The sequence below is a fragment of the Epinephelus moara genome, chromosome 14, assembly GCF_006386435.1.
Source record: "Epinephelus moara isolate mb chromosome 14, YSFRI_EMoa_1.0, whole genome shotgun sequence".
NCBI lineage: Eukaryota > Metazoa > Chordata > Actinopteri > Perciformes > Serranidae > Epinephelus > Epinephelus moara.
Window position 1 is genome coordinate 10,398,560 of NC_065519.1, and position 20,893 is coordinate 10,419,452.

At 40.2% G+C, this 20,893-nt stretch overlaps 1 protein-coding gene and 1 long non-coding RNA gene across 2 annotated transcripts in view; one reads left to right on the forward strand and one right to left on the reverse strand.

Annotated features, from left to right (window-relative positions):
- LOC126401415 (uncharacterized) overlaps nt 1-20,798 on the forward strand; it is a 59,443-nt gene extending 38,645 nt beyond the window's left edge. Inside the window, exons 2-3 of the long non-coding RNA XR_007571070.1 lie at nt 19,242-19,289; nt 20,164-20,798. This is a non-coding gene — a long non-coding RNA (uncharacterized LOC126401415). The remainder of the gene's footprint in view (nt 1-19,241; nt 19,290-20,163) is intronic.
- The window catches only part of mbip (MAP3K12 binding inhibitory protein 1), a 14,619-nt gene continuing 13,010 nt past the window's right edge, over nt 19,285-20,893 (reverse strand). The window contains exon 11 of the mRNA XM_050062650.1: nt 19,285-19,415. The gene's annotated coding sequence lies outside the window, so the exon portion shown is untranslated. The remainder of the gene's footprint in view (nt 19,416-20,893) is intronic.

The window sequence follows — 20,893 nt, forward strand, 5'->3', positions numbered from 1 at the left end:
ACAAAATAGTGCAAAAAAATGCAAAATAGGGACAGAAGACTCCTTCCTTGTTGGTATATGTAACGTTAAGCATAACTGATCCTTAACAGGCAGCCCTGTGCGTCTCATACAGATGCAGAAAGGTCAATTTCAGCCTCCATTATGAAGCAGTGAGGGTACTTGTCTTCTATTGCTTTTGCTGCTGTTCGGAAAAGCAAGTATAAAACAACTATACATACAGTATATGTACGTAGTCTAAAAGGAGGAAAATGCAAATTAAAATCGCACCACCAAACAAAACAACTGCCTCAAAGTTTCCATTCTGAGCATAACAATTAACTAACAGAGGTAGGAAACTGCCCCCTGTCTGCTCTGATTTCAGTCCTCAGAAAAGAACACAAATCTCCATCACTTAGTCCTGTCTTTATTCTCTGCTCTACCTGTCTCTCTCAATGCTCTTTAATTTTCTGATTTCTCCCTTGTTGGTGTGTCTCACAGCTGATACAAAAACCCAGCGAGTCTTGAAAAGGCAAAAAATGAGAAAAGAGGCTGAGAAAAAGAGAAAGACGGGAAGAATGCGTTTGATTAGCGCAAGTTTGCTGTTCATGGCAGACTGTCTGAGAGCCGCGGAGCCATTGTGTTCCTCGTGCATGTGTGAATGTTACAGCGAACAGAGAGGCTAAAAAAAGACAGACATGGGAAACATGCACACTGACATTTCTTAATCAAATATGGCAATCAGGGGGCCAACCAACAGCATACCATTTGCAATCCCTTTTAATTCATAATCAAAAGCTGAGCAAATGAGGGAGAAATTGAGAAAGACTGAGAGACGGGGGGGAGAGCAAGAGAGAGAGGAATGAGGGAGAAGGAAAGAGGGAGAGAGACATGCAGGTCATTACATCTCTTTTTACTGGCCCGATGAGAGCAATGTAGAATTAATCAGAGGCCATTAGGCTGTATTTACTTACCACTGCAGGGGCTCGGGTCTCTCTCTCCCTCTTTCTCTGGATACAAACCCTGATATGATCCTACTCTGCCTCGACCCTATAACAGAAGATGGAGCAGGGCTAAGAATAAGGGTATAACGAGAATGATCCCGCATACAAGTGTGTGCGTGTGAGCATGCACGTGAGCTTGTGTCTGTAATCCTGGATGTTGCATCAGGTGGGTGTTGTATGCACCGAGGACCCGGGTGCTACAGAGAGGAGCTGGAGAGATGCTCTTAAATCAGAGTGTGTAATCCCCTGTGGGGTCAGCCCAAGGCCTCTGATGTTGACTCACAACTCAGGCTATCACACATCTCTCTGCCTCTCTCTCCTAATGCACCACTGCCATTACTCACCCAGGTCCTGCCGCTGCCAAAATCTCTAATAATGGACCTGGGTCCCTGATAGCATCCTGGCCCTAAGTTAATGCCATTTTAAAATAATGTAGATACAACCTTTCTAAAAAGGCTTTTTAAGTTGTAACTAATGGCTTTTAATGGTTAATTAATATGTTATTTATGCACTATAGATTAGTTGTGAGCTAGTAATAACTCTTAGGTTGCAGGTTTTGTTAAATCCCTGTTGGTTTACAGAGGTGGGAAAAATGCAAAGATCTTTTACTTAAAGTGACAGTTCACCCCAAGTCAAAAATACCTATCTTCCTCTTACCTGTAGTGCTGTTTATTAGTCTAGACTGTTTTGGTGTGAGTTGCTGAGTGCTGGAGATATCAGCCGTAGAGATGTCTGCCTTCTCTTGCCTCAAAACGCCAAAAAATACATTTGAAAAACTCAACATCAGTGTCTCTTTTCAGAAATCATGACCTTGATACTCAAGATAATCCACAGACCTTGTTGTGAGCAGTTTCATGTAGGAACTATTTTCTTTCTCCCGAACTACACCTACCAACTGTATCACTGTGCAGAAGGAAGTGTGCATCTACTCATAATCATATCGACTTACCTCCACTTCAGATTTGATATTGTACGTATTAGGGCTGTAATGTACCTAGCATTATGTCAGTTGAATTACATTTTGCCGTTTAATACAAATACTCGACGATTCTTTTTTTTTTCCTCCATATAAAATTTTCAAGTTTGTCACAAAATTTTGCTCCATTACAACTCACAAGGTTCAGCGACAAAACAACTGTCTTCTACTTAACACGTTACCTGAATCTAACATACTAACGTTATTAGCACAAGTCTATGGCATTTTACATTGTATACATTAGCCTAGCAACGAGCAGGGATTTCCTGTGCTCGTATGTAGCCAGGATAAATCACACACAAGACTTAAAATGCTATTTTGTGGAGGCTTTATTGTCTTCACAATTTATTGTTTCTTGAAATTAAAGTAAACCTTCATTTCCACTGAGAAACAGACAGGAGGTCTGCATTGCCATGATGTGTGGTTACATTGCTGGGGAGGTGCACGTCAGGCTACGGCGTAGTTTACAGCGCTGGATGCAGAAGTATAAATCCTGCATAACCAAGCTAACTGCTCTAAAAACGGATTGGAAATGTGCGACAACATTTTTGCCAACACTAAATATTAAACAAAAGCCAGAGACTGTGTCGTATTAAGTATCTGTGAGCGGTAAATTCACCACTTCCAAACAGAAGTAAGAAGATAATGTTATTTTGGAGCCTTACAATGGAAAGTTTCTCCTCCTCTGTATCACGTCCGCAGCTCCCTGTACCAAAGACTAGTAGTGTGAAAGTCACAAGCTCTCACTCTGCAGCAAAACCTAGGGACCAAAAACGGCAGAGCACACTGACTAGCATAAAACAAACAACCTCAAGGAGCAATCTCAGTCGACACAGGGGTCTTGGACTGATGATATGACTCTTAAGGGGCGGCCCTAGTATGTATATACATAGCTGTATGCCACTTTTCATACATGTCCTTATCCTCACCGTTGAACTGTTAGTATTTTTGGCATTGTGTGTACTTTGGATTTGCACTTTTATTGATTTTTTTTTCCTAATTTGAACTGCAGCTGCTGCAAAACATACCACTGAGCTAGCTAACATTACAGCTTAGTCAAAGAGGACACCATTAATGTTTTCACCTCTCGATGTCATGAACAGGAGACTTTCATTCATTAGTAGGTGTATGCGTCCCTCTGTGCGATCATACGGTTGGTGGCTGCTCACAACAAGGTCTGTGGATTATCTTGAGCAACCAGGTCATGATTTCTGGAAAGAGACATTGAGTTTTTCAGATGTATTTTTTGGCACTTTGAGCACCACAAGCTGAGTGCCATCTATTTCTATTACATTTGACAGAAGACAGACATCTCTACAGCTGATATGTCCAACACTCTGTAACTCACACCAAACTGTCTAGCTTGATAAACAGCACTACAGGTAAGAGGAAAGGGTGAACTGTCCCTTTAAGGTTAAATCCATGTATCCAAAGCCCATTTATTTATTAACTATTCATGCCATTTGCACCTCTGACTTGATGTATTATTTCAAAGGAGGAAGCCTTTATTAATAACTAATCCTTTAATAACATTTAACCAGGAAAATAACAGCATCTTTGTTCAAATGTTCACACTGACCTCTGTTTATGTTTTCCTCACAGTGAAATGTCCTTTTGCGGTCATGTAAAAAATGACTGTTCTGAGAAATAGAATTACGTTTTACTGACACATCCTTCAAGGCCAGTCAGGTGAATGGTTGATAGATCATGATATTTTAAATCATGACCATAAGCAGCAGCCTTTTAGCCTTTTACCCCCCATCCCCCAACAATTCTTAGATTATTGTACATGAATAACTCCTTATTTAAGTTTACCAACATTTATAACTGCTTAACTGATGTTTTTTCAATAAGGTGAAAAACCTGTAACCTTTTTATATAAACCCATTTCGTCTCCAGTCATGTTATTATGTCATTCATAGGGAGGTGTCCCAATATAATATCTATGAAGTATGTGCTCAGAAATATTAGTAAATCACTGATGACAGGTTAATGGTTTCATGCATTAATAATCATTCATCAGCTCTGCAGTTCAACATGTTTATGAGTCATTTATATATATTTATAACTCCTGTCCTGTTATATGTTGTCTATAAAACATTAATCACTAACTTATTAACCATTAATAAAAACCATTAGTTACAACTGATAAAGCCTTTATAAAGTGTGCCGTATTAGAAAGTCATCCAGGCTTTCTTCTTGCAGAGGTGTAATTGTGAACCCACGCACTGAAAGAATTTGTTTTGCCACGTGACGTCCTGAAATAGCGACTGCAGGGTCAGCTTTCAGTGACCATAGAGGTTAACTCTCCAGGTGAGACGGCACTTCAAAGCCCCAGGCTCTGGCTGACCACGCCATTACAGCACAAACCTCTTTAAACAACTGATAGTGAGACAAAGGAGGCTGCGGCATACTTTCTGTGGGCGATATAAGCAAACAGTTAATGACGTTTACTTAAGATTGCGCAGACTCACCACCAAAGGATTCTGTCTTGGAAAGAGAAAGAGCCAGCAGAAAAGAGAAATAATGGAAAGAACAAAAGGAAGGCAATTCAACACTTTAGTCATTTAGTCCACATTGTTGTTTGTCTGTTTGTTGGGTGTGCCGGAGGAGTGGAGGAATGCTGCGTTTACAAGTGAATAATTCGCTTGGGCCTCGAATGACGTATACGTGCACAGCTCTACCTGCACACAAAGGCACGTGGAAGGAAATAATCATGAATAAAAGATAATTTAAGTAGAATGAAATGTTCTTAAACAGTATCACTCATCAGGGGATTCAATAAGTTGATTTGGAATCGAAGAATGCTTCGTCATGTGGAACCTGTTGAGTGGATGCTGTTGATTGTGTTTCATGAATTTTGCTGTGTGATATGAACCACAGGAAAAAGTCCTGAGCTGCACTTTGGCTCAAAGAGGCTGATTTATAATGGCATATAAAGGCAATACATTTTTTATTATTTTACTTTGGGTGGTCTTGTTTCTGCAGTGTTAGTGCTTCAGTATTTCCATTTTCTTCAACACCAAACAGATCGGTCACTTTACCCAAATCACAGGCAGAAACCTAGCAAACAACATTATAGCGGAGTAATGGCGTCCTAAGCAGTGAATTCAGTCATGTTCCCTCTGTGTGTGGGTTGTAATCTGAGCCTCTCTGTGGTTTGTTTTGCTGAGCTGGTCCGGCTGCACTTGTATGTTGTCCATTATGTGTATCCCTCTGGCTAGCTCATAGCCACCGCTTTGCACTGCGCTCATACGAGAGTTACCGCTGATATTGGGACAGCGTTTTCGTGGAAGCTTAGCGCCCACTCTCCGGTTCCCTGCCTGGTTAACACTGTTAGCTCTGTCAGCACTGTTGCTGTTGTTTAGTACTGTTTATAAGGTTAGCGCTATTAGCTGCTAGCCACCAACTCAGTCACCTCCATGTTGACAACCCCTTATGCTCTGAGTTTTGCAAAGAGCCACTGGGTTACTGTAAATTTATTATGTTGATCTGTTCTTTACACACAACATCCATTGCACGTCTGTCCATCGTGGAAGAGGGATCCCTCTTCAGTTGCTTTTCCTGACATTTCTACCATTTTTTCCCCCGTTAAAGGTTTTTTTGGGGGGAGTTTTTCCCTATCTGCTATGAGGGTCCAAAGGACAGAGGGATGTCGTACACTGTAAAGCCCTCTGAGGCAAATTGTAGGTTGCTGTATTTTTTTGCTGACCACACTTTCTTTGTTCGCTGTGATCATTTTGATAATATGTTGATTCCTTTTCATTCATAAATTTGTTTAAACATATTTATTGGATCTCAGCGAATCTTTTGTTGGCATGACAGATAAGTTAACCAGGCCCAGCCTCAGCCTCCTGCAGTTGCTAGAGTAATAGAGCAAAAAGTAAATATATCCCCCTAAAGGTTGGCATTAGACGTACAAAGAAGAGTCAAATTGAAAACATAGTACAAGCACCTTGAAAATTGTACTTAAGCCTGCATTAAATGATTTTTTGGCCATTGCGGGCAGTGGAAACAAGCTATAAACACAACCTTGACATATAATTAATTGAGTTCTACGGCAAACTTGTTAGCAGTTCACCTATTACATCCAGCAGGTGCAGAGGAAAATTAACGTGCATTTATAGTCATGTTTCTGGCCAAACAATAAATGTAGGTCCAATATTCACTCTCCTTTTAGCTCCGTTTTGGTCTCCACCAACTCCTTAAGAAAATATCTGTCTCCTTAGCTGCTAAATGCTCCACTTTTCTTCTCAGATTGTTTATTCAATTATTAAGAATGCATAAATGTCAGGAGTTACTTTTCAAATTTCAATGTCAAGACAGGCATAACATATATCAAGAGAAACTGAACACGTGTGTAGAATGCTGATGAAATACTTAAAAATGCAGTGAAAAAAAGACATGAAAAATAAATAAGATAGGCAAAATAAAAAAAGGGGCACAAAACGTAAACATCTGGCACCCACTACTGATCAAAAAATTAAATACATGTTATTCCAGAACAGCAGCAAACACCAACCCCTCATCATGTGCAAAAAAACGGTTCCCATGTTTTAGTAAACTTGGCAAGAGAACCATTCATGGTACACCTAATTTCCACTTTAACAAAGTTAAAAACATCTTTGATTCATTTGTAATTAAAGGGGGTTGCAGGCTTCACTTCAGTAAAATCAGACATCTGGCCAATAAGTTAACAAATGCTAAAATTCTGCCTTAGAATTTGGAAGCAGCAGCGTGGGGAGCCACAGCTAGTTTCTAACTTTGTTTCTAACTTTGTTTCTAAATGTAGCACCTTACCTTACCTTACCTTACCTTAACTTTGAGACAGATGAGAGGGAACCAAAACAGGAAGTTGGGGGCCGTTAAACCAAAACGGTGAGTTAAAAGATGCTAAAACGCTCCATAGAGCTGAGGGGAATTGTCTCTCTGAGTCTCCGAGATCATCACTACGAGCGTCGTCTTCCACATTAAGCGTAGTGAATACATCCAATTCTGATATTAAAATTTTGAGTAAAGCAGCTTTAAGTTTTTGAGATACCCAGTTTTGACATTTCTGCTGCAACTTGTGATAATCACGTATTTTAAATGTCATTTTTAAATGCTTTGAGCATCACAACAAACTGTTACACACCTCTGCTTGTACTGAGGTGGGGGTTTTTAAAAACAGAAATTACTTACAGATCTTGATACCACTTTAGGTGGGAAGAAAATGTTTCTTTTTTGTGATGTGGGTAAAGTGACCTTTTTAAATTTGTTTTGAAGGCAATGTGCCATGCATGAAAAGCAAAATTAAAGGGAGAAACTTTTTATTTCTTTGCCAGACGCCTAGCACTATTTATATACACAGTATATGTGCTATTAAAGTTGTCCTCATTGAAGCCACATATGCTCAGGCAGAGCATGTATACATGTATATCTAACAGGTGGGGCTGTGAAGTGGAGCTCCCACACCTTAAAGCACTAAAGTTTACCTTCTAACCCTCCTCCACCCCCCCCTCCCAACAAACACAGAGCCAGACGGCTGTCTCCGCCACACAGATACGACTGCAGCCGCACTGTAAAAAGGCACCCCAACAACTGCAGCTGATTCTTCCCAGAACGTGTAATTTTCTCATTTAGCTCACAAGCGCCCGGCCCGACACCAATTAGCACGGGGGCCTGACCTCAGATGTCTGCACCAGGAGACATGGCAGCGAACGACGCACCTCAATCAGCCGCTTGCACCCTCTTTTCTATTTTGCAGCCATCAAATCATCGACATATACATAATTCATACACCTCAGATTCGGAGGTTTATTATAACCCCTCTCTAACTCTGAGAGTATGATTATATCTTCAACTTTATAAAAATAGGGGGATGGGCTGTCTCTCTGTTCCATCTCCATATCATCTCTCAAGAACCCTTGTTTTACATAGGCTCAGTCACTGTTGTTACAGCCCGCAATATCCAGACAAAGACGAGCTTCATATATGTCATTTCATCACTGATCAATACCTCTATAACTTATAAAGCATCATAATTTCAAACCAAGTGATAGCAGGTGTAAATGTAGCTGCCTGTTTGCTGTGCAGAAATGCAGAAAACACCTATTTTTTATTTTTTGCCTGGCCATGTTATGCAATACCAGATCTCACCATAGGGGGGTGGGGTCATACCAAAGTGCTGGTGCTGTCACCCATGCCCTCTCAGTGTGAGGGAGCCATGATTGTCAATGAGGAGTGTGTAATGGGCTTTGGGGCTATCTAAATGTAATGGTAAGATAAGATGAAGCTTTGATGAGCAGGGAAATTGGAGGCAGAGTCAGTGTCTTTTTATTCAGGTGTGTGATGGAAACAAAGTGTATTAGGAAAGAATAGTGATCATGTGCTAAATTCACTTTTTATTCCTCTTAATGATGGTGGTTTTCTTACTGTGAAACTGTGTAGAGCTGTAGATTCTCAGTGATTGTAGTGATATTAGCATGCACAATAGGCTACAATTAAAGTTCCAGTACTGTTTCTTTAGTAATTGACATTTAAAACAAAAATTAACATGTTGCTTCATCAGATTCCATCGTTTAATTTTTTTATTCATCAAATCGAATTCAGTGAAGCAACAAGCCAAACCTGTACTTCTCTCCTTTTTATTTGAAATGTGATCTGCTGATGAGATGGCATAAATCCTGCAGTATATCCTGGTGTGCGCTGGAACTTTAATTGTTGCTTCACTGTGGTTTCCCCTCCACCAGCTGGCACCCAGGAGAGACGCTCAGCCTTGCGCGGCGTATCTTCAGTTTTGTTCTACAATTACATGAACTTTGGTTGTTTTGTCATTAACCTCTTGCGCTCATCTTGTTGTAGAAATTCACATTTAGTGGACTCACATTATATCTGATTAGTTTCCTGATGCAATTATTTTGATTTAATTTGATGATGTTTGCGGCACTCGTGTCTACAGGCTCGTCATGTATACGCGCGAGTGTTTACATATGTATATGTATGCATGCAAGGAAGTGCGCGTCTGTATGCGAGGAGTCCATTTGCACGTGTGTGTGCACGCACATGTGTAAGTGTGCAGCATGCACATGTCTCTCCTCCTTGACGTCGTCTGTGCACCCCACCAGGCAGCTCTTGGCCTCCTCCTTTCATTGCTAAGAAACCATCCATTCTGTGTGAGTAATCAGAGCTGTGCCTCCAGGAGCCCAGCCAAGCCTCTCATCCTTGGGCTGCTCAAGAGCTGCTTTAATTAACCATCATACCACAGATGGGATCAATTTTTCCCCCCACCCCCTCTTTCTCGCTCTTTCTCTATGCCTCTCTCTCTCCCTTCTATCTCTGCTGCTTCTTTCCTGCACCCTTCTCTCCCATACACAAGCCCCATAATTGCACTGGAACAGTGCCAGCCGCCAGTCGGGCCCCAGACTGCAGGCCTCTCCTCTTCCTCTGTTCTCCTCCTCAGCCCCTGGCCTCACCTGCTCAATACCTTATTAGTGTCAGGATCTGTAGAGAGCCATTGCGGATTAACTAAAGAGATGTGAGATTGATTTCTGCCCCTGCAGATAAAATTGAAGTTTTCTTCTTGTGTGTGTGTGCACAAGTGCATGCATGCGTGTGTGTGTGTGTGTCAACGAGGGACAGAGAGTGAGAAAGAAAAGATGTTTCAGAAAGAGAGGAAAAAAAATTCAGTCCACAACCTGGCAGGAACATAGGTGACTGTACGCATGTGCACATGCATGTTGTGTGTGTTTGTGCATTACTATTCTCTAGTATGTACGAGGGTTTTTGAAATGAGGGTTTGCTAATTTGCTATTGGAAGACCCACTTGAGCCGCTGCCTCTCTCACAACAAATTAATCCCCCCTCTTGCTTTACCTTCATTGGTTTTCATGTGGCGCTATGACAGCACTCGGCAGACTTATATCCCACTGTATTGCAGCGAGAGCTCCCCCGGCCATACACACATAGGAGGAAACATACATGCACAGCCACCAATCTCAAAGTCCAATCTCACAGTCTAATCTGCTGCAGTAATAGTCACGAGAAATGACCTGTTCTGGGAAATATGTCCACGAAAATAGCGGCCTATTGATTATTCATGGCTCGGGCATGGCTATATGTGTGTCAACGAGGTCTCAGAGGCAGCCAGTTGGGCGAGAGATTAACATCTATTTCAGAGATAGGTGAATTTGTCGTGGAGGAGAGGTGGCGGTGGGTGGGGGGGTGGGCAGGTTTGTGTGTGTATGTGTGTGTGTGGGGAGTTGCAGGGGGTTGGGGCTGGAGCGAGGTGGAGGGTTGTCTCCTCAGGATTGTGCTGTAATCACAGGCCTCCGTCTGCATGGCACATCTCAAGAGTGGTGTCAGCTGGGCTCTCTTCTGTTTGCTAATAGCAGGGGGTCAGGACTCTCTCACAAAGAGGTGCGTTTGATCCCCAGGTATGGGACACGGAGGGAAAGAGGTGACACTACTGAATACTAACATGGAGCGCTGCACGGCTGCTTATCTTTCATCTGGTGTGTGCGCGTTTGATATCCTGATGGCATTTGTTTTTTTGTAGGCAAACAGCTTAGAGGGTTTAAAGCTTGAAAAATGTGCTGTGATAATAATAATCCTAATACTAATAAGCGTGCAGCAGATAAGACAGAGACTGTTCTAACAGGCCTTGAGCAGCCAGGGAAACTTTTCCAACAAATTCGTCCTGTTCTTCTTGTTGTGTGATGGCAGGTGCATTGCCTTTGTGTGTTACAGCTGCTGATTTGTAGTGTGGTGTTTGTGCGTTTGTATAACAGCCATTGTGGTGACGGTTGTGTAGCAGTTCATGGGTCCCAGGGCCCAGCTGCCAGAGTGAGGCAGAAGAGTCAGACATCATTGTGGTGTGATTTCCTCCTCTCCTTGCAGATGGAGTGTTTTTGTCAGAGCGAGGGCTACTGTGATTGCCTCTTCGCCACCGGTGTCAGCCCGGGATAATACTGCAGCCGTCCCCCCAGGAACAAAACAGGATCAGCGCAATCCATTTTCTTTTTCTCTGCCAAAATGGAATAATTTCAAAGAGACAATCCCTGGTAGTCTCCAAAGCCCAGGAAAAATCAAAAGACAACCATTATGGCAAAAATAGTGAAAGAGGTGTTCCACCTTTCCCCTTGGCTCCGCCAAATACTATGCCCAGCTCTAACTAACAAGCACAGTCACAGATAGACAATGAAAGTGGATTGGAGAGCGAAGCTAGCAATCTCACAAAACAGAGCACTAAAGTGATACATGAAAGATGCATGCACACAGACTGCAGATGAAGAAAGCAGCGAGTCTAGTCCCCACCATGGCCCCTCGTGTTAGGCGCCACACTCAGATCTTTACATTCAAAATATGGTGGTTTTATCTATGAGTCCATACATCGGCTGCAATCCCAGTTCTATGGCAACCTGCCCTTTACAATCCTAATGACACTTCAGCAAAGTGTGGTGGCTGAGAGAGGGCGGGAGCCAGGAGGCTTTCCCTCAGAAAGAGCTGAGAGCATCTTATTGGGAAAAGGGGCTAAGAGTGTTGTTGTGATGCCTGACTCCATATTCTCAGGTCATAGATATTCAAGAACCGCACCTCCCTTTCTGTTCTCTCTTCCTGCCGCTGTAACACACCAGTCGGGACACGGAGTCCTATAGTGAGCCACCTGCAAATGAATATCCATGCAGAGACAGCGGTGTGATGGGGCTTGAGCTTGTGGGTCTGATGTGTGATAAAGATGGGGACAGGCAGGAAGACTCTTCTAAAGATGCTTTCTTCTTCACGCTGATGTGTAGCAGAAATGATCAAAAGCGACTTATCCGCACTCACCTGTAGCCTTTTTTTTTTTTTTTTTTGGGTAGCTTTTAAGAGAAATAACTCTTCACATATTTCTCAAGAACTTGGCACGATGTTTGAAGCTCTGCTATGCACAGGTGCTTGAAGGACAATATCAGAGTAGTTGTCTATTATTGTACAGTGTGAATGAATGAAGAGTGATTGAGTGCAGTACTCCACGCCACCTATATAAAGCAGAAGTATTGCAATGTGAGGGCCAGAGAGAGAGACAGAGAGAGAGGGTGATAGAGCTCTAGAGGCCTAAATGAGGTGAAGGGAAGTGGAAGTGTCCAGTAGGGGGTCTGCTGCTGTGGGAAGAGGGGGGAGTGGGGGAGGAGGGCTTGCTTTACGCAGCGCCTGGGCCAATGCATGAGGGTTTGGGGCTAAGTGTCTCATCAGCATCCAGCTCAGGTGCTGCCAGGGCCCACGCACTAACTATGCCCTGACTTGATTGTAATTGCCTGAATTCAACTCCCGCTGCTCCCTCCTGGCAATATCACAGGCACATTTAACTCCAGAGAGCCTGGGGACCGTGCAGCAGGGCCACAGAGAGCAGCTGACTGCCTCTTGTTGAAGCCTGTGGGCTGCAGGGGGATCCTCTCTTGTGCTGTCTGCTTTGTGGGGGAGGGTCACAGGTGCATGCACCCCCCTCCTCTGGGTGTTTGTGAACATGAAACAAGTGCGACTGCATCGGTCGTACTCCGACAGTGATGGCATGAGCATGACAGAGGTATTTGCTGTTTTAATGTTGATTTATGGGGAATAAAAACTTGCCCTCGAGTTGTTCTGAGGCCACTTGTTCCAAAACGCTCTTCAGTGCAGTACACACAGGTTTCATGTTTATAAACCCCAGCAAAGGTTATTCATGACAAACGTAACTTCTTTTTAAATTTCAGTCTTGTAACTGTGAGTTTTCAGAGCCATAAAAACCATAAATTATTTAACATTTATCTTTAAAATCTCCATACAATCGGGCCAAAAATAAAGAAAACACTCTTGTTTCTGTCAGCCTGTGTTTATCATGTCCAATTCAAAGCCAGAGTATGCACTTGATTGCTTCATATTGCCACCTACAGTACTTTTATTTTACACCGAGTTGAGAAAATCATTACCGTGCTGTAGTTATGCTAATGTTTGGGGGCTGAAAATTGCTAAAATCTGCTTTCATGAGAAGAACAAAAGCCCTCCCGATGCTAGAAATAATTGAGTGAAAAACATGAGACCACCATCAACAACTTTACAGTAAGTACATTTGGGTTTGCTTCGAACAATGCATATGAATTTGGCTCTAAATTTGCAGTTATAGAACATTCAAGCTGCCTAAATTCAAGTCCCTTTGTTTGTGACATTTGTAACTGACAAGGGCATGAATGAAGTACCTCCCTCGCACACTGACAAAAGCCCTTATTCAAAAACAAGATACAAAATTACGAGCAGAAATAGATTTTCCAGTGGTTATGCGTAATCTATGTTTCCCAATCGGCCAGCCTCGGAAACTGCAGCAGGGTTAACTTTAAAAAGTTAGCCTGTGGCGCTCCTCATCCTGTGATAATAGGCCTGTCTGTAATGAAGAACAGGCTTGTTGCCAACAGGTGGTCTCTTTAAAAGACCAGAGCCACAGCACTCAGGATGGGGAAAAAAACTGCCATGGCAAAATGTGTCAGAATCTAATGTTCTGCAGAGTGAAAAGCCTGTTTTCTGTCTTTTGTTCCCAGCTAGAGATTTAGCCTTGTTCCTCATTGTTCAGGGCACAAACGAGCAACAGTCTTTTTTGACACGGAGCCACAGATGAATAAAGACTGGAGCTGACTAGTCACAGGAAAGAGCTTTCTTTTTGGAGGGCTTGGAGCCCATTAAGAGTTTGTGAGATATGAATGGATATGAATCCTCTCCATCGACCCCACCAAAAAATACAACCGGACCCATAGAGGACAAGGAACACCTCTGTGTCTTTTTAGTGAGGTTCCCAAGGACGTTACAAGAAATCAGGCAGAGGGAGGACTGATTGACAGGCAGGAATTACATAGAGTCAATGAGGAAGTGGCTCTTTGTTAATTTGAAAGGGTGCACTATGCCCACCCAACCTTAGAGCACCAACCACTGACACTAATGTTGACATATTGACTCTATTTTCCTGACATGAGCTGTAGGAAATAAGCCGGGTAATTACAGTGATTACAAACAGCATTATTGTGAGCTAAACTTTACATTTTAGTTAAATTCACTGTAGGAAGCTGCACACATAATGTGCTCATGTAATAAAACAGACAAGATAAAGATAATGAGATATTTAGTGAGCCACTTCATGCAGACGCTAGTCAGCGTGCTCGGCTCAATGGGCAGATGATGGGTGGATCCCAGCGAACGCAGCCCACAAAATACAACCTTTTGTCCAACTCCATAATCCATTTGTTACACTCAGACCAATTTGTCCTCATTAACCCTCATAAGGGGACTGTGTCTGAGACAAAAGCTCCAGGGGAACAATGAGCAACCCCCTCCCTACTCTTCCCCTTCAACGTCCATCCACATTGCCGCAGCTCAAGTGCTCCCCTTCCCAGCACAGTGTGGCCCCTTGTTGCCCAGAAGGTTCCAGTCTATGAGCAAGAGAGAGACAGAGCCCAACGAGCGAGGTACACCTGAAAGAAAAAAATCCCCATTTCCGCGTTAAGAATGAAATATCTTCCGAAAAAACACAATGCGACGTCTTGTATTGTGTTCAGGTCACTCCATCAATCAACTCTGAAATAAATCTTGACGTGACAAACAAAGAGCAACCGCGGAGAAAAGGAAGGGGAGTTACAGTAACTTCCACAGACGTGAGAAAGTTGTCTCAGTTTCTGTTTGTCACACCTGTTGCACAATTTATCTAAAAATGCCATATACTTATCGTCTTCTTGTTTCATGAGAAAGGAGTTCAATTTTAAAGCACCTTAAACTTTTATTTACAATTAGTCCGTTTGCAACAGTTTAAAAAATGTAGATATGTCACTGAGGAAGTTGTTTTATTTTTGTGCTACTTCTCACCTCTACCCCTTTAAATTTAAGAATGTTGTGCTTTCTACTTCACTAAATCTTACAGGACAGCTATAATTACAAAGTAGTATTTATAAAATGTTTCTTTGTGTTGACATATGCTGTAACATAATACAGCATTAATAGTATTACCCAATTTTCACATCCCAGTTCCTGGAAGGGCCTTTAAAATGCACAAAAGTCAATAATAAAATAATACAACTTCATCTGATTCATTTAAAGTTCAGTGGTTAAGGTTTTACATAAACCACACACAGCATAAGATCATGAAATACAATGCATTGTTAAAGATTACATCATTGCTTTCTATCGTTTCTGGCTCGTGACAAAAATGCTGTGAGATATAGAGGCACCAATTGTAAAATTCTGGACCAATAACAGTACAATACAGTTTTTTGTTGTTGTTGTTTATTTTTGTTGTTATTTATTCCCCCGTTTGTGCCAGAGAAACAAAGACATCTTCATTATAAAAAATAACTGAACTGTTTTAAAGTCATTAAGTCCTTTATTACACTACCTCTGAATGAGCACAAATTCAATCGTACACATTGATAAAACAACCTACTTTTAAATGAAAAACATTTTTTTTAAAAATAACAGTTTAAAAAGTCCTAAAATTCCTAATTCCTAAATATCTTTTTTATTATTACTATTGAATTATTAAATTCTCCAACAAACAGCTGTATTTATTCAAGTTTCTCACCAAAAACTACATTTTACAAGATCACATTTGAATGCATCATAAGAATGTTACAATCATTTGTCTTTGCCCTATAGTCATTTTTACTGAATAGAGCTTGAATGCATCATAATGTAACTCAGTGCAACCGCTGTCAGCAGTTAGGTCCGGCCAGTGGCTGCTAACAGCTGCTAATAGCTAATGTTAACTAGCTCTCCTACTGTTTATTTCAACCATGCCCCCACGCAGGAGCAGCACCAGGCGTTGAAGCCAGTTTTACATAGTGGTTAAAACTGGAACTACACCGTCTGGTTCCATCACGTGATGCCATGGGGCCCAAAAAGACTTTTCACATTGGAAAAGAGGCATTTGTAAATCAGTAGGGTGCCCAGTACCTTGCCTGGTAGAGTAGGCACTCCATACTTAGGCTGTGACCCTGCTGCTGCCGCCTGTGTTTGTGTGTTTGATTCCAGCCTGTGGCTCTTTGCTCCATGTCATCCAATCTCTCCCCCTTTCACACTTTAACTGTCCTATCAAATAAAAGGAAAACAAATCTTAAAAAAGCATCACAACCCCTGTGAAATTATTATTTTTTTTGTTAACCAATTTGCTCTGATGAGATTTAGAAAGTCTAGAAAAGCAGTATGATTAGATCTTTATATTCCCATTCAAGTTAGCTGCTCAGACGTGCTCTTAAGTCTCTAGTGCGCCTGCTCTAAGGGCCCCACGGTTTGGAAGATCCAGGTAATTTCATACCACAGACATCATGCACCACTGAGAAACTTTTACAGGAATGAACAAGGGCTCGCCTCCAAAACTGTGTTTAGCTCTCGTGATATATCCATGATTTCAGCACTGATCAGTTGTTCACAATGTAGCATTATCAGGAAAACTGAAAGATGCACCCCTTGACGTGTTGACAGTGAGTTTACTGCGTCCTTTAATCCTGATGGCCTCCAAGGGAAGATCTCTGTTTGTCCCCAACATGTTTAGCCTGCACAAAAGTGATGTGACACAACAGAAACATAGGCAACTGCCATCGGTAAATGTAATCTTGTTTGAAAATGGGCAGATAACAATCAACAAGATGAGTGCCGGCTGTTACTGATGTGCGGCCGATAAATCAATCTCTACTTAATAACCAGAGTATACAGAAGTTTGAGGATATGTAGTGCCAAAGGGAAGTGCTAGGTAAAATGGTGTTAATATTCTAAATGTAGCATCCACTTAAACTGATCTTAATGTTTTTATGTGGCTAAAATACATTTTGCTGCCAACCCCCATCCATGGTAGTGCATTGCTTAGCTTCTGAGATGATACGCCTGTCTGCTTCTGTGAAGTACCTCATACAACCCCACTTCCAAAAATCTGATGATCAGTTTGCTTAGTTGTGATGTTCAAATGACAAATTTTCATTATAAATGTCAAAATGGCTCCTTCAGTCTTTTATACAGAATCTTTTCCTTGAGTTTAATTGTTCTTGCTCTCAAACCATGTTTTCCTATTATTATAAAAATGCAGTTGCATCAACAGATCTTCATGATTTCTCAATAGTCTGCATATTGTTATCTACAATCACACTTATATCAACACTTTTATTGTAAATCAAAGACATTGGGATCTGAAAATTACCTCATGTTTAGTGCGCACCCTAAAACATCATAGCCATTATCCAGCTAAATGTAAATAAGTCACTTTAGCAGGTTTGGGTTTCAATAGTTGTTACTCCGATGACTCCATGTACGAGGAACAGGGCCCATGTTTACTCATAAAAAGTCATAATCATAATTGTTGCTTCAGCCGCTCGCTCAGTTAAAGCTCTACACGGAAGCCTTTTATAAACCTGCCACAGTGTCAAACACAGCGGCGTCCCATTTAATGCTGGTTTGTTGGGTCTCCAATATGTTTTCCAAACAGAGTTGCAGTAATCAGGTCATTTGTTATAATGACAACCATTAGGGGTGATCATCGTCACACAGCAGTCAGGCAGATAAATCAGGTGCTCTCAGATTCACCTCAATTACACACAAACACACACACTTCCCCGCAGTGTTAGAGATTAAAAATGAAACATGTTAAATGATACATTAATTTTAATATCATATTCATTTCCTGTGCTTTTGACATGTAGTTCTCATTGTATTATCTGTCAGAGCCGAAATGATTTATTAGCTGTCAGAAATTAGTCAGCAACAATTAATAATTACTCAATTGTTGAAGTTAGAATTGGAGCAAATAACTCACCGACAGGTTACAGGTGTAGTGTGAACATTTTATGGACTATTGGGCAGGCGTCACCATAGGCTTTGGGAGACTTAGGAGGCCAGCATATTACTGAGGGCTGCACGGGAAAAGTGCTCACTGTTGTATGACCTTTTAATGAAGATTATTTTGACATATGATGCTGTGACTTTTTAAATGAAATTTTCAACATACTTTTATATGAAATATGTTTTTGAATGTTTTGACAAATAATACCTTGACTTTATAATGAAATGTTTTTAAATGTTGTACTTCCATTTTTAAAAGAATTTTTCATAAATTATACTGACTTTATGACATCTTATTTATTTGACATACTAAACTATGAATTTTTAATGACTTTCTGACCTACTGTACTTTGAGTAATTTAAATAAAATCTTATGATCTTATGGCATACAAACATTTTTATAAAATATTTTTGGAAATTTTTTTTACATACTGTATTATGACTATTTTTTTTAAAAAAAAACAGGTGACTTATTCGACAAACTACACTATGACTTTTTGAATGAAATTTTATCACATATTGTGATAGGATTTTTTTTTTATATGATTTTTTTTGGATTTTTTTTTTTTTTACATAATATATTATGATTTCTTTGTGATATACTTTACTATAACTTTCTTCTCATTATTTTTAATGAGATTTTTGATGACATACTGTACTGACATTTTCCTGAAATATTTCTTCTATTGTTTATATTATACTAAAAGTAAAAATGGTATGACAAAGTAGACTGTGACTTTAATGAACTTTAAAGGTAGGATCTGGAGGATTTTCAAACAAAACAAAATATAGACATATACAAATGAAATCCTGCTTAATCATCACCTATGGGCTTCTGCTCATGTGTGGTGGTGCCTTTTAACTGTATTTTGATGTTTTTGTGAGCTCAGACCGCTTCTGGGCGGAGATTTCCCCAGCCAATGAGAGAGCGCAGGTGCCGTGCCCGAGCATGCACCAGCGCGAGCCTTGCCTGAACCTCTTCTGTGAAGCCTTCTTCCGTACCTCCGGGCTCCTTACACCTGGGAGAGTTGAGCCTGATAGGAGGGGCCAAATTTGAATGTGTGTTTACAAACAGCAACTGGAAAATCCTCCAGACCCTACCTTTAATGACATATTATACTGACTTGTTTTAAACATTTTTTTTATCTAATGGTGTACCTTTTTAAAAAAAAAAAAAAAAAAAAAAAAAAAATGAAATTATATGACATTCTATTAACTTTTGACTTTTGATTATGATTATGAAGTTTTTGACACACTGCTATGACTTTTTTGATGAAATACTATTGGAGGTTTCTGGACATATGATTTTTGATGTGCTGTACTTGGCTTTTTTTTTAAAAATGCAATTATGACATGCTTAACAATCCCTTTTTTTCTTAAATTGTATTACATACTATACTATGACTTTTTAATGGAAATTTTATTACCTATAATACTGTCGCTTTTTTAAAAATGTATTTTTATATGAAAATCTTTTTTGTGTTACAGCACAGCTCAAAGACTGTGACAAAGATGGCAGACCAGACAAACAAACAGGTAAAAGCATTTTTATTTATAAAAGACAGAAATTAACCAAACAACACACCAAAGCAACCAATCGCTGTCATCAGGCTGGCTGGGAAGAGGCGATGCTCATGCAGCTGATGACTCTCCTTTAAGTTCCTGTAACATAACACAGAACTGTTTTTTCATGATATGACAACATGCTATATTTTTCCATGGTTTTTGACAACATGCTATACTATGACTTCTTTTCATGACATTTGACGACATACTATACTATGACTTTTTTTTCATGATTTATGACGACATGCTATACCATGACTTTTTTTCATGATTTTGACGATATCCTATGACCTTTTTTCATGATATATGACGACATGCTATATTTTTCCATGGTTTATGACGACATACTACTTGTCTTTCACATTTTATAAAATCATGTGATATATTGCCCCAAGCCTTTTTATGGTTTTTGACGACATAATATACCATGACCCTTTTACATGAAATATGCTGACATACTATACTATGACTTTTTTCATGATATATAATGGCATACAATGCTATGACTTTTTGTCATGGTTTTTGATGACATACTATACTATGAGGTTTTCTAAATTTTATGACATACTACAGTGTGACTTTTTTTTTTTACATCAAAATTATTAGACATCGTCTCCACATGTAAGAGTGGGCTTAAAACTCTTCTCTTAGATGAAGTTTATAGTTCGGTCTGGCTCAAGCTTGCCTTTCACCAGCCCATTTATGAGGCTGCTATACACCTAGTCTGCTGTGGGATGATACTCTGAGCACCTCTTTCCCTTCAGTGACAAACATCCATGTCCCATAACTGCATGTTACTAACTTGGCTTCTTCTCTGGATCTTTTGTGCTTTCTTGTCTCACAGGTTTCCATGAATCGGGGTTGCATCTGCTGGTGTGGTCCTAACTGATGCCTGCTGCTATTACTATTAATCATATTTATACTATTTACTATACACAATTGTTATTATCACACACATATTATCTTATATTAATATGTACAAATAACAAATATACCATCACATAGTGCTACTATTATTTTCCATGTTTTTATTATTACTGTTATTGTTGCTGTGCATCTCACTCTGTCTCCCTCTCAGTATTTGGTCATATGGAATGTCTATGTTGTAATTTTATTATGTTAACCGTTTGGTAAATTTGACATCTATTGAATATCTGTCCGATCTGTCCTAATCTTCTGTGAGGATCCAAGGATGAAGGCTCTTGTACACTGTAAATCCCTTTGTAGCAAGTTGTGATGTTTGATGTTTGGCTTTGCAAATAAAATTAATTAAACTGAACTATGACTGTTATTATTCATGTTTTTTGACAATGCTGACATACTATACTATGACTGTTTTCATAATATATGACGACATACTACGACTTTTTTTTTCATGGTTTTTGACGACATACTGTACTATGACTTTTTTCATAGTTTTTGATGACATCCTATGGTTTGATTTTTTTGCTTTATCATATATGATGACATACTATACTATGATTTTTTTTCATGGTTTTTGTTGACATACTATATACTATGACTTTTTTTTCATGGTTTCGTTGACATACTGTACTATGACTTTTTTTCATGGT